Consider the following 17,755-nt stretch of genomic DNA (forward strand, 5'->3'; position numbering starts at 1 on the left):
TCAGAGGGGAGAAGTGATGGAGGAACAGCACCGGAATCGTCTAAGGTGGAATTGGAGGAGAAAGTCTGTGCGAAGAGATCTGCTTTATCAGTAGAAGAAATAGCTACAGAACCATCAGAGTAGAAAAGAGGAGGGAAGGATGATGAGGTAAAGTTGTTAGAAAGATTTTTGGCAAGGTGCCAGAAGGAGCGGGAAGAATTCGAGTTGGAGAGTTGAGAGCATTTAGTAGTATGGATGAAATTATTTTTAGTAGAGCGAAGAACAGACTTAGCACGATTCCGGGCAGAAACGTAAAGATGATGTGATTCAGGGGTGGGTTGGCTCCGGTACCTTTTGTAGGCCTTCTCCTTGTTGCGGACAGCATTAGAACAAGCGTAATTAAACCAAGGCTTTCTTGCGTTAGTCAAAGGATATGAGAAAGGAATGTATGCTTCCATGCCCGAGAGAATAACCTCCGTAATGCGCAAGGCACACTCAGATGGCTCACGGCCATGGAAGCAATAATCATTCCAGGGAAAATCAAAGAAGTACTGCCTGAGGGCCTCCCAGTTCGCAGCTCCAAAATGCCACAGACGACGTTTCCCTGGAGGGTCCACAGGCCGTACCGGAGTGATAGACCAGGTTAAGGTAATAAGGTTGTGATCGGAGGAGCCCAACGGAGAGAAAAGATTAACAGAGTAAGGAGAAGGATTAGTTGTGAGGAAGAGGTCAAGTATGTTGGAGCTCTCTCCAAGGCGGTCAGGGATACGGATAGGGTGCTGTACAAGCTGCTCTAGGTCATTAAGGATAGAAAAGATGTAGGCTTGTTCACCAGGTGGATCCGTGAAAGGAGAGGAGAGCCAAAGGTGGTGGTGAACATTGAAATCTCCAAGAATGGAGATTTCAGAGAAAGGAGAAATGGACAGAATGTGTTCCATTGTAGAAGTAAGATAGTCGAAGAATTTTTGATAGTCAGTAGAATTAGGGGATAAGTAAACAGCACAGGTATATTTAGTCAGAGAATGACAGGAAAGCCGAAGCCAGAGTGTGGAGAATTCAGAAGAATCAAGTTCAGGAAAACGAGAGCAAAATAAGTCGTTGCGTATGTATACACAACAGCCACCTTTGGCTTTGAAATGAGTATAGAGAAAGTAGGAGGATACAGAAAAGGGTTTGCTGTCGGTTGCCTCAGACAGCTGAGTCTCCGTCAGAAAAAGAAGGTGAGGTTTAGAGGAGGAGAGGTGGTGCTCAACAGAGCGAAAGTTAGATGAAAGGCCACGAATGTTGCAGAAATGAAGAAGAAAAGAGTCAGACAGTGGTTCCAGGCATCTCGAGTCGTCACCGCGAGAGGGGCAGATGGCGGGGGCATTTATGGTCCCCCCCCCCTGGGGACTCCGAGGCTTGATTAATCGACGTCATTTTTGTTGAATTTTGAATAGGAAGTGTAGTGTGTACTGTGCATGTAGTTTGGTGAAGATAGTTAGAGAAATTTGTACTGGAGAGCATGCTGGCCTACTCTCTGTGTAACTGAGACACTGAAAAAGATCAGCAAAGGGGGATGGTCAGGAACTAGTCCTGAGGGCTGATGAAACGGGAGCTCCAGCACTCCCTGTCATCAGCTTTCCATCCACCTCGGGAGTACTGCCCTGCTCGACTGGTGCTACAGTCTACTCCTACCATATATATGTATATACAGTATATATCTTGAGCTAGTGCGGTTTTGTATCCAACCGTCGGTTGGAGTTTATGACACAAGTAATGCTACTCGGATGAGTCAGGCTGGTCACTCTCATCTTATGTGTCAGGACCAACTTGCCTAGCCCTAGGCTCTTACGTTCATCATGGGGCATCATAGGAATGGATTAGGGATGGATGGATGGATATATATTAAGGACCAACTTGCCTAGCCCTGGGCTCTTACGTTCATCATGGGGCAACATAGGATTGGATGATGGATGGATATATATATATATATATATATATATATGTATTATATATATATATGTATTATATATATATATTATATATATATATGTATTATATATATATATACTGTATATGTATTATATATATATATATATATATATACAGTAATCCCTGTACTATCCGGACGCCCACTTACCGGACATTTTGGTCCCCAGGATTCAATATTCCCAAAATTTCCCAAAAAAGCGCAAACAATTTGAAAAAAATCCGACTTTTTCCCCCCCGTAATTTGAACTCGGCGCGCGCAGTGCGCACCAGCTGTGTTTTGGTGTGTAGTTCTGCTGCTGTCCGCTAGAGCGCCCATGCATCCTCCCCACTTACCGCCTGTCTCTTGTTGTGAGTGCACGCTCATCATCATGGCCGCCCACGTGCTCGCTTTTGTGGTGGTGCCCTACCTGCTGGAGGCTCTCCTGCTGCTTTCCTGCCTCTTGTTAGTTTGTGTGATGGTGGCCCTGCCGCCTGAGAAGAGGAAGAGAGTGGTTTTGACTCTGAAGAAGAAGAGGGAGATATTGGACAAGGTGGACGCGGGATGGTCAACCTCACGCATCCTCCGTGAATTCAACCTGGCCTGATAAACTTTGTTTGATATCAAGAGATCCCGTGACAAACTCATGCAGTACATGACTGACTTCTCGTCGAAAAGCAAACGCAACGTGGAGAGGAAGATGATGCTTACTCCCCCGTATGCTGAAGACAACCACACCACGTTGATGTGGTATCAATGCAACGTGCTGCTGGTGTGCTGGTGTATGGCACTGAGCTGAAGGCTGCTGCTAAGTTCGCAAGGCTTCACAACGCCCCAGACTTCAAGGCATCGGAGGGTTGGCTCTTCGCGTTCAAGTTAGGACATGGCCTTACCAACTGTAAGTCTCATGGCGAAACTTTGGACGCCAACGAGGATGGAGTAGAGGAGTTTTGGCACAAGGTGAAGGGCTTGATCGACAGGGAGAGCCTCACTTTTGGTCAAGTCTACAACACTGATGAAACTGGTTTATTCTATCGCTTTTTGCTAACAAACACTCTAGCCGAGGAGACGAAGTGTGTACCTGGCCGCAAGCTCTGCAAGCAATAGATATCTGCTTTGTTTTGTGCCAATGCTAATGGCATGCACCGGCTTAAGCCCATTATTGTTGGCCGTGCAAAGCAGCCTCGGTTTCTTCGTGGGGTGATGGATGTCCTTCCTGTCATTTGGAACCATTCTGTGAAGGCATGGTTCACTGCCCAGATCTCCAAAGACTGGTTCCACCACCATTTCGTCTAGGAGGTCATCAATTACCAGACGAAGACACTGGGAATCCCGTGCGACCAGGTAAAGGCCCTCCTTCTCTTGGATAATGCACCTGCCCACCCGTGCGACAAGTAAATCTTGACAAAGACATGTTTTTGTTAAACAGGCAGAAATAATATTTGCTGAGTTCCTTAAACAAATTTTCAACATTTAAAAAATCTTATTTATAAAAAAAATATTTTAACATAAATTTTACTAATGATTTCATGGTGGCTGAGAATGGGCGCATTAGGTGCATGTTTATGCCACCTAATACGACTGCTCTTATCCAACCAATGGACCAAGGAGTGATCATGGCAACGAAGAGGCTGTGCCAAAGGAAGTTTTTGGACGAGGTGATGGTTGTTCTCGAGGACGAGGACGAACGAAGGAAGGGACGGGACACCCGAGGCCAGCGGACTCTGGAAAACCTTCGCCGCTACAACATCAAGTCTGCACTCTATAACTGGGCCAGTGCATGGAAGGAAGTTCCTGTCAAGACTCTAGAAAATGGTTGGTCTCGTCTGCTTCTCGGAACAGATGTGGAGCATGATTTCCTAGGTTTTGACGTGGATGATTTCCATGCATGTCTATGTGCGCATGGCGACGATATTGATGTGGACGAAGTGCGTGAGTGGTTGGATGACGATGAGGGCGATCCTGGGTATCAGACCCTGTCTGATATCGAGATCGCATCTTCAGTTGCAAGTGTCAGTACCCAACTTGAAGATTCCGACGAGGACAACGACGATGATGCAGACTTCTCTCAGCATGACACAACTCCAGCCATCCCCAAGCTGAGCGCCCTCCGGGAACACGTAGAGTTCATTCTGGACTACCTGGAACACCCAGACTGCGACAGGGAGATGGGGCCCTTGGGACTTGTGGAGGAAGTGCATGCTTTCAGGCAGCCCATCAATAATCGTCAAAATCGCCGTTCCTTGCATCAATCAACCATTGACAGCTTTTTCTGACATGTGACCCCTCCTATGTCCAGCTCTGGCTCCACACCATTGCCTCCCCAAGACAGGCCCTCATCCTCCGAGCCACAGCCCAGCACACCAGGCACGGTGGAGTCACCTCTGGACGTGAGTTTGCGCCTGTCTTCAGAGTCGTCTGCAGTGGGTATTCTATCACCACACCCCAGCGACGCACCCCTAGGCCACCTGCATCAGCTACTCTCAGACTCTGACAATGAATAAACAACAAGAACTCGCCACTAGACCACACGGGAATTTACAGTGTTGTGCAGTGAAAAAAACAGTGCGCAGTGTTAAGAAATTAGAATTCTGAGTGCTAAGACATAAGTGCAGAGTGCAACACTTATTTCATTAAGGTACAATGGTGTACAAATTAGACTAGAATGTGTAGTGTTAATAAAATGAATTTATGAGTGCAAATGACTAAGTTCAGGTCAAGACTTCATGTACAGTGTACTGCAGTTGCTTCAGGTACTCCTTTTTATTGTCAGAGTCTGAGAGGAGGCGGGTTATTCATCGAGATGGCCAGTGACTTGCTGTAAGTACCCAGAATGATTCATACTGTACTGTATTTTTGATACTTACATCTCAAACCTCATTTCACTCTTTTATGTCCCTTCTTGGTGTGAATAGAGTCTTATGTGCTATGCATGTCCAGTACAGAGGTGTTTTTCTGAGTTAGGCTAGGTTAGGGTCCATAAGTAACCAGTCGAGGAGCTAGGAACTTCTTGTAAGTACAGGTAAGCCCTTAATTCACGCGAACTTTTTTCACGCAATTTCGGTTATCCATGAATTTTTTGTACAGTAATTAAAACATAAAATTATAGTATTCAAATAAATAATTTTAATATACAAGAGAAATAAATAAAATATAAAAATGCCTACCTGCTGCCCGTGTGCATACATGTGTGTGTGTTTGTGTGTGTGTGGGAGGTCGGTCTACCACGCACCACACAGTCAGTTTGAATCCGACGGTCAAACCATGCGTGACTTGCGAATCGTTATTTGTGGCTTATTTTTCTGCCTTCCAGTGATTGCTTCCCTTGTCTGCCAACATGGGGCCTAAGCGTAGTGCTAGTGATGCATGTGGTAACACACCAAAACAGACTCGTAAGGTGATGTTGCTGACAGAGAAAGTTAAAGTGTTGGACAAAATTAAGGGAGGAATGTCAGCGACAATTCTCCGTCAGGACGATTCCCCGTCATTTATTTACATACCAGTTTATTTAGCAAGTACAGTACACTAGTTTTTTACATATGAGTTATAAAATCCCCCTGAAAATTATTTATTAAAGTATTAATTAATCAATAATAAGTATATTTATAGAATGACAGAATTGTCCATGTTTTGATGGTGAATTGACTTCATGGTGAATTGTCTCGGAACCATGTGTTTGGGGTGAGTCAACTGTTCTTACAATAAAGAAGACAGAACGTAGGTAGCATACGGGAGTCAGTGAGGGCTAGTGCACCAGACTGTGCTAAAGTGTCTCCACGTACGCCTGTGAACTGGCTTGAAACCGTATCTTTGGGGTGAATGAGTCAACTGTTTGGACAATAAAGAAGGCAGAATGTAGCATATGGGAGGCAGTGAGGGTTTGTGCACCAGACTGCTGAAGTGTCTCCACCTATGCCTGTGCTTGTCAGGTTTCAGTGTTACATTTCTTACATTTTTGTCGTTTTTCATACTTTATGTTAGTTTATAAGGTGTATTTGGTGCATAAACAGTATTATTCTGATGTAATATACTTAGTAGAGATGCGTAATTATGTGCACACAAGGGCAGAATGTATACGCGAATTTACCACATACGCGAAGGGTCTGGGATCGTAACCCTCGCATGAATTAAGGGCTTACCCGTACTCAGAATGTTTAATATTGTATTTACTCACCTCTTTATCCTCATTCTCTGGTTCTTTTGCATTTATTTAATTCTTTTATGCCCCTTATTGGTGTGAATTGGGTCTTAACCCCTTAACCACAGGTGTCATTCCAGAATGACATTGAAAGAACTGGACCAAACCGAGGGTATCATTCTGGAATGTTTGTGAATACTTTGAATACCACACATTTTTTCTGCATGCCAGTTGTTTCAAGAGAGAGTAGCTATTAAGTTCTTTCACTCCAGCTGACCCCCACCTCCCTCCTCCCACCCCCAGGGGGGCCCCCCTACCCCTGCCCAAACACCCATCAGTCTCTATCCAGCTTTGTGTGTGACAGTGGCGCTGATGCGGCAGTAAAGTGAAGGCAATTACAGTGCCTTTTATCTACCTCAGTGAACACAGAGTGGGTGTTTATCGTATGTGCAGTGTTCATATGTTTATAGTATTATTATCAGAGTGTGGTTGGCATTTGGTACTGGTGTGTGGGGTGAAAAATAGTGATTTTAGATCGCTCACTTCTGACAGCACTGCCTATCCAGTGAAAGTCCACAAAGTCATGAAACCTGCATCACTGCAAAGCTGAAGGTTAGTGCTTTCTAATGTTACCTTATTTTTTGCTCTAGCTTTATTTTGTGCAAAGTTATAAATGTTTAAAGGTTTGTTTACATTTTAGCTGGAACCCCCACAGGGGGGGGGGGGCAGTCGGGTCAAAACAATGCCCGCGGTTAAAGGGTTAAATAGGTGCTATGCATGTCCAGTAGGGAGCTGTATAGGTGTTTTTCTGAGTCAGGGTGGTATAGTCCAGGAGGCTGTGGCCCACTATCCGGACGGGACCACTTTCCGGACATGCCTTTGGCTCTATTACATCGGATAGTGGAGGGATTACTGTATATATATATATATATATATATATATATACAGTAATCCCTCCACTATCCGATGTAATAGAGCCATAGGTAGGTCCGGATAGTGGTCCTGCGGATATTGGGCCCCAGCTTCTGGACTTGTACTTATGGACCCTAACTCAGAAAAACACCTATACAACTCCCTCTGGACATGCATAGCACCTATTTAAGACCCAAATCACACCAATAAGGGAGATAAAAGACTTAAATAAATGCAAAAGAAGCATAAAATGAGGTTTTTGAGGTAGGTTCATACAATATTCAACATTCTGGGTACTTACAAGTGCCTGGCTCCTGGACTGGTAGTTATGGACCCTAACTTAGCCTAACTCAGAAAAACACCTCCCTACTGCACATGCATAGCACCTAAGACACGGCATATTCACACCAATAAGGAACATAAAAGAGTGAAATGAGGTGTTTGAGGTAAATATAGTATGGATAATACAGTAGAGTACAGTATGAAACATTCTGCCTACTTACAGCAAGTCCATGGCCATCTCGATGAATAACCGCCTCCTCTCAGACTCTGACAGTAAGAAGGATTTCCTGAAGCACTTGCAGTACACTGTTCATGAAGTCTTGCACTGAACTTAGTCATTCGAACTCAAAAGTCCATTCTCTTCACAGTGTGTACTCTTGTTTAACTTATGCTCCATTGTAACTTAATAAGTGTTGCACTCTGCACTTTAATTCTTTCCACTCTTCTAACCATTTTCTAAAGCAAAAACACACAAGTTTATTTATGTTAAATTTAGTCCAAAAATTGTTTGTCTTTTCACTCACAACTGTAAATCCTTAACACAGTGCACTGTTTTTTTCACTGCACAACACTATAAATTCCTGTGTGGTCTAGTGAAGAAGTTCTTGGCGTCTATTCACTGTCAGAGTCCGAGAGTATCACTGGCAGGTGACCTAGGGGTGCGTCGCTGGGTCGTGGTGATGGCGTACCCACTGCAGACGACTCTGAAGACAGACGCAAACTCACGTTGAGCGGTGACTCCACCGTGGATGATGTGCTGGCCTGTGGCTCGGAGCACGAGGGCCTGTCTTGGGGAGGCAACGGAGCGGAGCCAGGGCTGGGCACAGCGGGGGTCACGGGCCTGACAAAACTGTTAATTGTTGATTGACGCAAGGAACTACAATTCTGATGATTAATGATGCGCTGCCTGAAAGCACGCACTTCCTCCACAAGTCCCAAGGGCCCCATCTCCCTGTCGCAGTCCGGGTGTTCCAGGTAGTCGAGAACGAACTCTAGGTGTTCCCGGAGTGCGCTCAGCTTGGGGATGGCTGGAGTAGTGTCATGCTGAGAGGAGTTCACATCATCGTCGCCGTCCTCGTCGGAATCTTCAAGCTGGGTACTGACACCTGCAACTGAAGATGCGATCTCGATATCAGACAGGGTCTGATACCCAGGATCGACCTCGTCGTCATCCAACCACTCACGCTCGTCGTCTGCATCAACATCATCGCCATGCGTACGTAGACGTGCATGGAAGTCATCCACGTCAAAAACTAGAAAATCGTACTCCACATCCGTTCCGAGAAGCAGACGAGACCAACCATTATCTAGAGCCTTGACAGGGATTTCCTTCCATGCACTGGCCCAGTTGTAGATTGCAGACTTGATGTTGTAGCGGCGAAGGTTTTCCGAAGTCCACTGGCCTTGCGTGTCCCGTCCCTCCCTGCGCTCGTCCTCGTCCTCGAGAACAACCATCACTTTGTCCAGGAACTTCCTTCAGTGCAGCCTCTTCGTTGTCACGATCACTCCTTGGTCCATTAGTTGGATGAGAGCAGTCGTATTAGGTGGCAGAAACATGCACCTAATGTGGCCATTCTCAGCCACCAAGTCCTTGTCGCGCGGGTGGGGAGGAGGGCCTTTACCTGGTCGCGTGGGATTCCCAGTTTCTCCGTCTGGTAATGTATGACCTCCTTGATGAAATGGCAGTGGAACCAGTCTTTGAAGATGTGGGCTGTTAACCATGCATTCAAGGAATGGTACCACACGACAGGAAGGACATCCATCACCCCACGAAGACACCGAGGCTGCTTTGCATGGCCAACAATAACAGGCTTAAGCCGGTGCATGCCGTTAGCATTGGCACAACACAAAGCAGATATCCTTTGCTTGGAGAGCTTGTGACCAGGTACATGCTTCTCCGTCTCCTCGGCCAGAGTGTTCGTAGGCAAAGAGCAACAGAATAAACCAGTTTCGTCAGTGTTGTAGACTTGACCGAGAGTGAGGTCCTCCCTGTCGATCAAGCCCTTCACCTTGTGCCAAAACTCCTCTACTCCATCCTCGTTAGCGTCTAAAGCTTCGCCATGAGACTTAAGGTTGGTAAGGCCATGTCATAACTTGAATGTGAAGAGCCAACCCTCGAATGCCTTGAAGTCTAGGGCGTCGTGAAGCCTTACGAACTTCTCAGCAGCAGCCTTCAGCTCCGTACCACGTACCATCACATCAGCAGCAGGTTCCTGTCGATACCAAATCAACATGGAGCGGTCGACTTCAGCATACTTGGGAGTAAACGTCATCTTCCTCTTGACGTTGCTTTGCTTTTCGATGAGAAGCCAGCCGTGTACTGCATGAGTTTGTCTTGGGATCTCTTGATATCAAAGTAGATCGGGCCAGGTTGAAGTCACGAAGGATGCATGATGAAGACCATCCATTTTCTCCAGTATCTCCCTCTTCTTCTCCACAGCCAAAACCACTCTCTTCCTCTTCTCAGGCGGCGGGGCCATCATCACACACACGAAGGAGAGGCAGGAGAGCCTGCAGCAGGTAAGGCACCACCACAAACGTGAGCACGTGGGCAGCAATGACGACGAGCGTGCACTCACGACAAGAGAAGGGCGGTAAGTGGGGAGGATGCATGGGTGCTCTAGCGGACGTCGGAGGAATGAAGCACCAAAACAAAGCTGTCCCGCGCTGCGCGCACCAAGTTCAAATTCTATATATCTATCTATTGCCAGACGCCTCAATCCCTTTTGGGGTGGCCACAAACAAATCGCCTCCAAGTCGCCCTGTCCCCCGCCATTTCACTGCCCTGCTCCCAACTCACACCCCCCTCTCTCATATACCTCTCCACCCCATCCCTCCATCTCATCCTCGGCCTCCCCCTCCCTCTTCCCCCCTCCACCTCACTCACATACACTCTCTTCGTCAGTCTTTCACCCTTCATCCTCTCCACATGGCCAAACCACCTCAGTGTGTTCCTCATAACGCTTCCTATCACATCCACATCCACACCACAACGCTCCTTTATATCCTCATTCGTCAGCCTGTCTCTCCACGTGACTCCACAGGCTCCTCTTAAATAACTCATTTCCACTGCTCTCACTCTTGACTTGTGTCCTTCCAACAATGTCCAAGCTTCACTTCCGTACGTTAGAGTTGGTATCACAGTACAGTACTATCATGTAGTAACTTTTTCACTTCCATGCTCACTTCCCTGTTTCTTATCACTGCTTTCAAGGAACCAGCAACTTTTCTTCCCTGCTGTACCCTTTCAAGCACTTCACCCTCCAAACCTCCATCCTTACTCATCACACTACCCAAATACTTAAACGTACTCACATTTTCCAATTCCTCACCATCCAACCTCGCTGTACATTCACTAACTTCACCTCTCTCAAAGACCATCACTTTACTCTTCCCTACATTCACCTTTAGGTTCCGTTTCTTACACACTCTCTCAAACTCATCCACCAAGCCTTGCAGCTCCCCTTCGTCTTCACTCAACAACACAATATCATCTGCAAACAACAGTACAGGGAGTTTCCAAACACTATCCTCTCTCACCAGGGCCACTCCAACATCCACTACCCTACCTTGTACCTCTTTTATTACCACATCCATGTACAGATTGAACAACCATGGAGACATGACACATCCCTGTTTCAAACCAACTTTCAAAGAGAAAAATTCACTTAGTTCACCATCCACACGCACTGCAGCCTTCGCACCATCGTACATACTCTTCACAACATTCAACAGCTTCCCATCTACTCCATATATTCTTAACACTTTCCACAATCCTTGTCTATCCACCCTGTCATATGCTTTCTCCAAATCCATGAAAGCCGCATACAACTTCTTTCCCTTCTCTAGAAACTTTTCCACTAAAGATCTAAGAATGAATATCTGATCTACACAACCTCTTCCCTTCCTAAAGCCTCCCTGTTCTTCTCCAACTAATTTTTCTGTTCTTTCTCTAACTCTGTCTATAAGTATCCTACCATACACTTTTCCTATTATACTAAGAAGACAAATGCCCCTATGATTACCACACACTTCTTTTTCCCCTTTTCCTTTGTACAAGGGAATAATTATACCTGACTTCCAATCCTCCGGGACTCTACCTTCCTCCCAGGCCAATCTGCACATCTTCCACATCCATTCTACTACTATCTCTCCCCCATGCTTCAGCATTTCACCACTCACTCCATCAATTCCTGGGGCTTTCCCCGATTTAACTTTCTTCATTGCTTCCATAACTTCTATCCTACTGATTTCTTCCTGTCTTCTCACCTCCCTCCTTCTCCCAGCCATTCCCCAGCCACTTATACTCGCATTACTTCCATCCTCTACGTTCAACAATTCCTTAAAGTGTTCTCTCCATCTGCTCACTTTTTCTCCCTTCTCCACTAGTAATCTACCATTTTTATCTTTCACTCCCCTGCTAACTTCGCTTCCACCCTGTCTTACTCTTTTCACTTCTCTCCAGAACATTTTCTTACAGTCCCTCCACTTTACACTCAAATTCCTTCCAAATTCCTCATCCACTCTCTTCTTACTCTCTTTTACTAATCTTTTCACCTCTCTCTTCCTTTCCACATATAACTCTCTCTTCCGCCTCTCAACTTCTTCCACGCCCCTATTTCTCATCCATTCATTGTATGCTTTCTTCTTTTGTGCCACAGCCTGTTTCACCTCTTCAGTCCACCACGCTGTTCCTTGCACCCCCTCCGTCTTCTCTTCCTTCCACACACCACATCACATGCTGCACATATTTCTTCTGTAAATATCTTACACATACCTTCCACGTCTCCCATCTGCTCCAATTCATATTTGCCCAATCGTTCCTCCACTTCTCTCTTATACTCTGCCTTTTTCTCATCCTCTTGTAACCTTTCCACTCTCCTTGCAACTACTCCTTCCTCTCGTCTTTCCCTTCTTCTATTCCTCCATCTTTCTTGCATCCTAATTCTGGCCACCACCAAGTAGTGGTCAGAAAGTCCACTCCCCCAACCTCTATACACTCTTGCATCCTTTACACATCTTCGCATCCTTTCATCCACACACACATAATCAACCATTGCCTTCCTTTCATTCAGTTCACCACTCACCCTTCTCATCACTCACCATGTATACCTGTGGATCATTTTATGCCTGAAGAGGGTATTGGCTATCACCTACCCCCTCCCAGCACAAATGTCCACTAACGCACTCCCATTCTCATCTATCTCAGCAGGCACACCCCACTCACCAACTATTCCATCCACCTTCACATTACCAACTTTACCATTCATATCACCAATCAAAAACACTCTCTCATTCCTTCCAAACTTTTCCATGCACACTTCCACATTTGTCCAGAACTCTTCTCTCACTCTTCTAGTATGATCTTGCGTTGGCGCATACACACACACAATCGCCCACATTTGTATTCCAACTTTCAACTTTACCCACACAATCCTTGACCCAACTGATCCATACTGTCTTATGCTCTTCCTCCATCTTTTACTCACAACTATACACACTCCTTCCTTTGCCCTATCATTCTCATCTACTCCTGCACATATACCCCATCCATACTCCCATTCTCTCACACTTTCTCCTCTCCATTTTGTTTCAGTTATTCCACATACATCCACTTTCGCATCCTCAAGCACCTGGACAATCTCTCTCTCTTTCACCTCATCATTCGCTCCTCTTACATTCCATGTACTCATTACCAAGTCCTTTGTCCGGTCCTGGGTCGTCATCGTTTGGTCAGTCCTTGTCCGAGGCTTCTTGTTTGTTTTTTTAGTTAGTTGTTTTCCGGGGAGGGGCACTAACCCTCCGCCAACCCTTTTAGTCGCCTTTTACGACAAGCAGGGATACTGGGGGAGTATTCTTGAAAACCCCCCTACCCCCAGGGGGGTAGTTCAAATTACAGGCGAGTAAAAGTCGGATATTTTTTTGATTTGTTGTGGTTTTCGGACCATTTTGGGAATATTAGATCCCGGGACGATTATGTCAGGTAAGTGGGGATGTCCGGAAAGTGGGCGTCCGGATAGTACGGGGATTACTGTATATGTATATATATATATATATATATATATATATATACATATACAGTAATCACTCTAATATCCGGACGCCCAATAACCAAACATCCCCACTACCCGGACATAATCGTCCTGGGATCCAACATTCCCAAAATGGTCCGAAAACCCAAAAAAATAAAAAAATAAAAAAAATGATTTTTTCCTGTCCGTAATTTGAACTTACCGCGCGCGACACGGGAGAGCATTGTTTTGGCGCGTCATTCCTCTGACGTAAGATAGAGCACCGCTGCATCCTCCCCACTTTCCGCCTGTCTCTCGCCGCGAGTGCACACTCGTCGTAATGGCTGCCCATGTGATCGCTTTTGTGGTGGTGCCCTAACTGCTGCAGGGCCTCCTGCTGCTCTCGGTCATCCTCTTAATGTGTGTGATGATGGCCCCGCCACCTGAGAAAAGGAAGAGAGTGGTGTTGACTCTGGAGAAGAAGAGGGAGATATTTGAGAAAGTAGATGCGGGGTGGTCTTCTTCCCGCATTCTCCGCGAGTTTAACCTGGCCCGGTCTACTTTGTTCAATATCAAGAGGTCCCGAGACAAACTCATGCAGTACACGGCTGACTTCTCGTCGAGAAGCAAACACAACGTGGAAAGGAAGGTTATGTTTACCCCCAAGTTTGCAGAAATCGACCGATCCACGTTGATTTGGTATCGACAACAACGTGCTGCTGGTGTGATGGTACGTGGAACGGAGCTGAAGGCTGCTGCTGAGAAGTTCACCAGGCTTCATGACGCCCTAGACTTCAAGGCATCCGAGGGTTGGCTCTTCGCGTTCAAGTTGCGGCATGGCCTTACCAACTGTAAAGCACATGGCAAAGCATTGGACGCTAACGAGGATGGAGTTGACGAGTTTCGGCACAAGGTGAAGGGCTTGATCGACAGGGAGGGCCTAACTCTCGGTCAAGTCTACAACGCTGACGAAACTGGCCTATTCTATCATTCGCTGCCAACGAACACTCTAGCCGAGGAGACGGAGAAGCGTGTACCTGGCCACAAGCTTTCCAAGGAACAGATATCTGCTTTGTGTTGTGCCAGTGCTAACGGCATGCACCGGCTTAAGCCCGTTGTTGTTGGCCGCGCAAAGCAGCCTCGGTGCCTTCGTGGGGTGATGGATGTCCTTCCTGTCGTCTGGTACCATTCTTTGAAGGCATGGTTCACAGCTGTGATCTTCAAAGACTGGTTTCACCGTCACTTCATCAAGGAGGTCATCCATTACCAGACGAAGACTCTGGGAATCCCACGCGACCAGGTAAAGGCCCTCCTTCTACTCGACAATGCACCTGCCCACCCGTGCGACAAGGATTTGGTTGCTGAAAATGGCCGTATTAGGTGCATGTTTCTGCCACCTAATACGACTGCTCTCATCTAACCAATGGACCAAGGAGTGATCGTGGCAACAAAGCGCCTATACCGTCGGAAGTTCCTGGACGAGGTGATGGTTCTTCTCGAGGACGAGGACGAGCGCAGGGAGGGACGGGACACACGAGGCAAGCGGACTTTGGAAAATCTTCACCGCTACATCAAATCTGCGCTGTACAACTGGGCTAGTGCATGGAAGGAAGTCCCTGTGAAAACTCTGGAAAATGGTTGGTCTTGTCTGCTTCTCGGCATGGATGTGGAGTACGATTTTCTAGGGTTTGACATGGATGACTTCCATGCACGGCTACGTACGCACGGCGACGATGTAGCTGTGGACGATGTTCGTGAGTGGTTGGATGACGACGAGGGCGACCCTGGGTATCAGACGTTGTCTGATATCGAGATCGCGTCTTCGGTTGCAGGTGTCAGTACCGAACTTGAAGATTCTGACACTGAAGGCGACGATGATGCTGACTCCTCTCAGCAGGACACTACTCCAGCCATCCCCAAGCTGAGCGCACTCCGGTAACATCTAGAGTTCGTCCTAGACTACCTGGAACACCCGGACTGCGACAGGGAGATGGGGCCCTTGGGACTCGTGGAGGAAGTGCGTGCTTTCAGGCAGCGCATCATTAATCGTCAGAATCGTCGGTCATTGCGTCAATCAACGATTGGCAGTTTTTTCAGGCCTGTGACCCCTACTGTGCCCAGCCCTGGCTCCACTCCGTTGCCTCCCCAAGACAGGCCCTCATGCTCCAAGCCACAGCCACGGTGGAGTCACCGCTCGACGTGAGTTTGCGGCTGTCTTCAGAGTCCTCTGCAGTGGGTACGCCATCACCACGACCCAGCGATGCACCCCAGTTCGCCTGCCAGTGATACTTTCGGACTCTGAAAGTGAATAAACAGCAAGAACTTCTCCACTAGACCACACGGGAATTTTGAGTGGTGTGCAGTGAAAAAAACAGTGTGTTGTGTTAAGGATTTAAAGTTGTGAGAGAAAAAACTCTATAGAAAAAAAAATTAATGTAAATAGACTTGTTTGTTTTGGCTTTGGAAAATTAAAAGAATGGGATAAGTTAAAGTGCAACACATAGTAAGTTACAATGGAACATTATTTAGACAAAAGTGCACACTGTGAAGAGAACGGACTTCTGTGTGTTATTGACTAAGTTCAGTGCAAGACTTCAGGAACAGTGTACTGCAAGTGCTTCAGGAAATCGTTCTTACTGTCAGAGTCCGAGAGGAGGCGGTTATTCATCGAGGTGGCCAGGGACTTGCTGTAAGTAACCAGAATGTTTCATACTGTACTTTTTTCCATACTATACTTACCTCATTTCACTCTTTAATGTCCTTTATTGGTGTGAATAGGGTGTTAGTAGCTATGCATGTGCAGTAGGAATGTGTTTTTCTGAGTTAGGCTAGGTTAGGGTCCATAAGTACCAGAATGTTTATTAATGTATGAACATACTTCTAAACCCTCATTTTATTTTTCTTTTGCATTTATTGCAGTCATTTATGTGCCTTATTGGTGTGATTTGGGTCTTAAATAGGTGCTATGCATGTCCAGAGGGAGTTGTATAGGTGTTTCTCTGAGTTAGGGTCCAGAAGTACAAGTCCATAAGCTGGGGCCCAATATCCGGACAAAACCAATAACCAGACTTACCTATGGCTCTATTACGTCGGATATTGGAGTGATTACTGTGTATATATATATATATGCAGTAATCCCTCTAATATCCGAATGCCCAATATCCAAATATCCAAACATCCCCACTAACTGGACATAATCATCCCGGGATCCAATATTATCAAAAAAAAAAAAAAAAAAAAAAAAAAAAAAAAAAAAAGCCCATAATTTGAACTTGGCGCGCGCGGCGCGAGACAGCTTTGATGTGGCGCGTCATTCCTCCGACGTCCGATAGAGTGCCGCTCCATCCTCCCCACTTTCCGCCTCTCTCTCGTCGCGAGTGCACGCTCATCGTCATGCTTGGCCACGTACTCGCTTTTGTGGTGGTGCCTTACCTGCTGCAGGCACTCCTGCTGCTCTCGTGCCTCTCCTCCGTGTGTGTGATGATGGCCCCGCCACCTGAGAAGAGGAAGAGAGTGGTGTTGACTCTGGAAAAGAAACGGGAGATATTGGAGAAAGTAGATGCGGGGTGGTCTTCTTCCCGCATCCTCTGCGAGTTCAACCTGGCCCGATCTACTTTGTTCGATATCAAGAGATCCCGAGACAAACTCATGTAGTACACGGCTGACTTCTCGTTGAGAAGCAAACGCAACGTGGAGAGGAAGGTGATGTTTACTCCCTAGTTTGCTGAAGTCGACCGCTCCACGTTCATTTGGTATCGACAGCAATGTGCTGCTGGTGTGATGGTGCGTGTTACGGAGCTGAAGGCTGCTGCTGAGAAGTTCGCCAGGCTTCACGACGCCCTAGACTTCAAGGCATCTGAAGGTCGGCTCTTTGCGTTGAAGTTACAGCATGGCCTTACCAATCGTAAAGCTCATGGCAAAGCTTTGGACGCTAATGAGGATGGAGTAGAGGAGTTTCGGCACAAAGTGAAGGGCTTGATCGACAGGGAGGGCCTCACTCTCGGTCAAGTCTACAATGCTGACGAAACTGGTTTATTCTATCGCTCTTTGCCAACGAACACTCAAGCCGAGGAGACGGAGAAGCGTGTACCTGGCCACAAGCTCTCCAAGCAACGGATATCTGCTTTGTGTTGTGCCAATGCTAACAGCATGCACAAACTTAAGCCCGTTATTGTTGGCCGTGCAAAGCAGCCTCGGTGTCTTTGTGGGGTGATGGATGTCTTTCCTGTCATCTGGTACCATTCTTTGAAGGCATGGTTTACAGCCCAGATCTTCACAGACTGGCTCCACCACCACTTCGTCAAGGAGGTCATACATTACCAGACGAAGACACTGGGAATCCCGCGTGACCAGGTAAAGGCCCTCCTTCTCCTCGACAATGCACCTGCCCACCCGTGCGACAAGGACTTGGTGGCTGAGAATGGCCGGATTAGGTGCATGTTTCTGCCACTTAATACGACTGCTCTCATCCAACCAATGGAC

The 17,755-nt window shown here is 46.7% G+C and overlaps 1 protein-coding gene across 1 annotated transcript in view; it reads left to right on the forward strand.

The window, feature by feature from the left end:
* LOC145405103 (uncharacterized protein KIAA2013 homolog) overlaps nt 1-17,755 on the forward strand; it is a 458,993-nt gene that overhangs the window by 424,915 nt on the left and 16,323 nt on the right. The gene's annotated exons all lie outside the window — the stretch shown is intronic.

Source organism: Coenobita brevimanus, chromosome 65, assembly GCF_032717465.1.
Source record: "Coenobita brevimanus isolate Jiangsu-jjx chromosome 65, ASM3271746v2, whole genome shotgun sequence".
In the NCBI taxonomy this organism is placed as follows: domain Eukaryota; kingdom Metazoa; phylum Arthropoda; class Malacostraca; order Decapoda; family Coenobitidae; genus Coenobita; species Coenobita brevimanus.